We start from the raw sequence: 5000 nt of genomic DNA, 5'->3' as shown, positions 1-5000 counted from the left end.
AAGCGTCCGCTCAATTATTCTGCAAACAGGAGGAGGCTGAGCTCCCCTGCACAACACACCTCGAAACCCTCTCAGGTCCCGGCGGCGCGCAGCGCCGTCCTAAGTACTTGGTCGGGTTCGAGAGAGGCGCAATCGCCCGGAGTTAGGCGAGTAGACGCTTTAGGTGCGACCACCCGTGCTCCCAACTGAGCTTGCCGCTGCCGACAGAGGCCCGGGAGCGTGCTGTCGTGGCATTGCCGGCGGGAGACAACACGCGCCACCTACGGTGACCGGCAGCTCCAACGCCAGCGCCACAGAAGGACAAAAGCCCTACTTGGGTGCCGAAGCGAACTCTCCCAGCACAGCGCACGCGCCAACACGTCCGCACAGCTGCGATACAAACCACCTGCGAGAACCGCTGGGGCGACCGAGCAGCAGACGGCGTCGCGGCGCCGAGCGCCGGGCGGCGGCGCATCCTCAGCGCACAAAGTCCTCAATCGGACCAGCACACTGCAGATGGCCACCGCGCTTCGCACCGGGCCCGCGAGGACCTACTTTGGCCGCAAGGCGCCGCGAGCAGGGGGCGCCGGCGCGCAGCTGCGCCGCCTGCCGCGTCCGTCGGCCGGCGCGCCTGCCACCGGCCGCCCCCACCAGCCGGCTGTAGCGCGTGCGCCCACGCACCGCGCTGCCAGCACGCCGGGCGGCCCCCCCTCACCGGCCGGGGACGGTCCCACCCAGCCACCGCCGCGTATCGCCTCACACCCAGATCCCCTTTCACGTTCGTGGGCATGGTGGGTCCCCTTTCACGTTCGTGGGCATGGTGGGTATCCCTGAAACAACCGGTTAATAGCTCGACCGATCGTCGCCAACACTGATTCACCTCTAGCGAGAACAACCGCACCACAACGGGTTACCGGTTGTTCATTTGCGTAACGTCACCAGCAAACGTACACGTCCATCGCCATTTGCAACGAGTATTGCATGCCTGTGTCAGGTGTCAAACACACTACGTCTGCCCACATAGACGCAACAACATGTGCACGCCTAGAGAACACGTGGAAGGTAGACCCCGTACGTATGCGGTGTCCATTGCTGCGAACGACTGTCAGCCCGCCTCTGCAGCATGTCGCAGATGTGGAACGCGGTGCAACATGCTATCACGGTGTGTGAGAAGAGACGACTACGTCCGAATACACGCTCCACTACATCAACAGACTGCTCATGCTGATCGCCATCCAGGGCGTCCGTTCCTCCCACACGTCTGTATGGCGTACCACACTGCAATCCAGCTCTTATAGGGAGACGACACGTAGCTGCGTGCACAATATTTGGACTGTATGGTCCGCCGTTGCTAGGCGCTGTCGTCATACGGTCACATGGGCCACGATGTATCATTCAGTACATACGGAGCAATGTGCAGTACAGTTTGTGGGTTTTGCGTACATCGGCGGACAGGTGACAGGCCGTACCACAACGTAGGCTGAGTACGTCGGCATGCGAAGGGCATTGAACATGCAAACTTCTCACCGACCAGCTTGCGAAGGCAGGGGGGAAGGGGGGGGGGCATGTACGTCCTGCTGCTATCCACACTACAGTGTATAGCAGGAGCATGTGGAAAGTCAGCAACACCTGCAAGGTGTTTAACATGACGCGATACACAGGGGACCGGGCAGTGCGAGTAGCGAACTATATTGCGAGGGTTGCGGTTAGGCAACACTACACTACTTTAACGGGTTGCATAACAATTACAGAGCAGGTTCAGCGACAACGTGCGTCAGGTTAAGGCGCAATATAGTTTAGGTTACGGCGCACTTTAGGTTAGGTTAAGGCACATTATAGGTTAGGTTAAGGCACAACATGGGTTACGTTAAGGCACAACATGGGTTACGTTAAGGCACAACATGGGTTAGGTTAAGGCACAACATGGGTTAGGTTAAGGCACAACATGGGTTAGGTTAAGGCACAACATGGGTTAGGTTAAGGCACAACATGGGTTAGGTTAAGGCACAACATGGGTTAGGTTAAGGCACAACATGGGTTAGGTTAAGGCACAACATGGGTTAGGTTAAGGCACAACATGGGTTAGGTTAAGGCACAACATGGGTTAGGTTAAGGCACAACATGGGTTAGGTTAAGGCACAACATGGGTTAGGTTAAGGCACAACATGGGTTAGGTTAAGGCACAACATGGGTTAGGTTAAGGCACAACATGGGTTAGGTTAAGGCACAACATGGGTTAGGTTAAGGCACAACATGGGTTAGGTTAAGGCACAACATGGGTTAGGTTAAGGCACAACATGGGTTAGGTTAAGGCACAACATGGGTTAGGTTAAGGCACAACATGGGTTAGGTTAAGGCACAACATGGGTTAGGTTAAGGCACAACATGGGTTAGGTTAAGGCACAACATGGGTTAGGTTAAGGCACAACATGGGTTAGGTTAAGGCACAACATGGGTTAGGTTAAGGCACAACATGGGTTAGGTTAAGGCACAACATGGGTTAGGTTAAGGCACAACATGGGTTAGGTTAAGGCACAACATGGGTTAGGTTAAGGCACAACATGGGTTAGGTTAAGGCACAACATGGGTTAGGTTAAGGCACAACATGGGTTAGGTTAAGGCACAACATGGGTTAGGTTAAGGCACAACATGGGTTAGGTTAAGGCACAACATGGGTTAGGTTAAGGCACAACATGGGTTAGGTTAAGGCACAACATGGGTTAGGTTAAGGCACAACATGGGTTAGGTTAAGGCACAACATGGGTTAGGTTAAGGCACACCATGGGTTAGGTTAAGGCACACCATGGGTTAGGTTAAGGCACACCATGGGTTAGGTTAAGGCACACCATGGGTTAGGTTAAGGCACAACATGGGTTAGGTTAAGGCACAACATGGGTTAGGTTAAGGCACAACATGGGTTAGGTTAAGGCACAACATGGGTTAGGTTAAGGCACAACATGGGTTAGGTTAAGGCACAACGTAGGTTAGGTTAAGGCACAACGTGGGTTAGGTTAAGGCACAACGTGGGTTAGGTTAAGGCACAACGTGGGTTAGGTTAAGGCACAACGTGGGTTAGGTTAAGGCACAACATGGGTTAGGTTAAGGCACAACATGGGTTAGGTTAAGGCACACCATGGGTTAGGTTAAGGCACAACATGGGTTAGGTTAAGGCACAACATGGGTTAGGTTAAGGCACAACATGGGTTAGGTTAAGGCACAACATGGGTTAGGTTAAGGCACAACATGGGTTAGGTTAAGGCACAACGTAGGTTAGGTTAAGGCACAACGTGGGTTAGGTTAAGGCACAACATGGGTTAGGTTAAGGCACAACATGGGTTAGGTTAAGGCACAACATGGGTTAGGTTAAGGCACAACATGGGTTACGTTACGGCACAACATGGGTTACGTTACGGCACAACATGGGTTACGTTACGGCACAACATGGGTTACGTTACGGCACAACATGGGTTACGTTACGGCACAACATGGGTTACGTTACGGCACAACATGGGTTACGTTACGGCACAACATGGGTTACGTTACGGCACAAATTAGGTTAGGTTACGGCACAAATTAGGTTAGGTTAAGGCACAAATTAGGTTAGGTTAAGGCACAAATTAGGTTAGGTTAAGGCACAAATTAGGTTAGGTTAAGGCACAAATTAGGTTAGGTTAAGGCACAAATTAGGTTAGGTTAAGGCACAAATTAGGTTAGGTTAAGGCACGATATAGGTTAGGTTAAGGCACGATATAGGTTAGGTTAAGGCACGATATAGGTTAGGTTAAGGCACGATATAGGTTAGGTTAAGGCACGATATAGGTTAGGTTAAGGCACGATATAGGTTAGGTTAAGGCACGATATAGGTTAGGTTAAGGCACGATATAGGTTAGGTTAAGGTACGATATAGGTTAGGTTAAGGTACGATATAGGTTAGGTTAAGGTACGATATAGGTTAGGTTAAGGTACGATATAGGTTAGGTTAAGGTACGATATAGGTTAGGTTAAGGTACGATATAGGTTAGGTTAAGGTACGATATAGGTTAGGTTAAGGTACGATATAGGTTAGGTTAAGGTACGATATAGGTTAGGTTAAGGTACGATATAGGTTAGGTTAAGGTACGATATAGCGTAGGTTCAGATACACATTGTTGTAGGGAAAGGTGTATTGGGGGGGGGGGCGGCAGGTTCGTTGATAGTGATTATCGTAATTGGATGCCTGCGGTATTATCCGATTTGTCACGTCAGGATGCACTTTTGGCTCATGACAGGCGGCGCTCCGATTCCATGGTTGTGGCAGATCTGTGTCTTTCATTCCTGCCATTGTTTGTGTGCTGTGACAGGAGGCAGTATTGTGATGTTGGGTGCACCACTGTGTAGGACATGTGTGGGTGTTCGTGGCTTAGCTGAGCAATGTGCGGATGTCGGAAGGGTGGGATATTGTGTTTTCTGGGTGGACCTCCCGGTCTGGTAATGATAGTGTGGATTGTGTCATGTGGCGGAGAGGATGCACTGGATGTTCTTCCATGCTGGTGGTTAGATATTGTGTGTGATAAGAGAGTAGTGTGTGATAAGAGTGTCTGGCTGACGTGTGGTTCTCATTGTGTGCAGAGTCTTTCAGCATGTATAGGGACGGTTGTATATATTATCTGTATTCTGATGGCTCTGCATCTATTACTAATCAGTGCCGTGTATACGGTTACTCTAGTTCCAGTCGAAACTGTTCTATCTCTGTACATTAGTGACACTGCGGCTCCACTATGTTGCCGCCCCTGTCGGCCGTTTCCCCCAGTGTATGGCTAATGATTATCAGCAATCAGTCTATTAGTCAATACCGGTAGTGTGACGACGTCAAATGTCCGGGATGGGGGAAGCTACACCCTTCCCGTGGGTCAGGGCCTAGAAAGACTCTTCCCACGCAGGAGACTCGGACTGTCGTTACTCTTCCGAGACATATATGTGCCCAGCGTTTTTTTGCGGCTGCGAGTGCAACGCCAGGAGGCTCGGACTGTCGTTACTCTTCC

Source organism: Schistocerca serialis, unplaced genomic scaffold (genome assembly GCF_023864345.2).
Source record: "Schistocerca serialis cubense isolate TAMUIC-IGC-003099 unplaced genomic scaffold, iqSchSeri2.2 HiC_scaffold_1070, whole genome shotgun sequence".
NCBI classification, from domain to species: Eukaryota; Metazoa; Arthropoda; class Insecta; order Orthoptera; family Acrididae; genus Schistocerca; species Schistocerca serialis.
The sequence above is the reverse complement of the archived record's forward strand: the minus strand, read 5'-3'. Positions refer to the sequence as shown.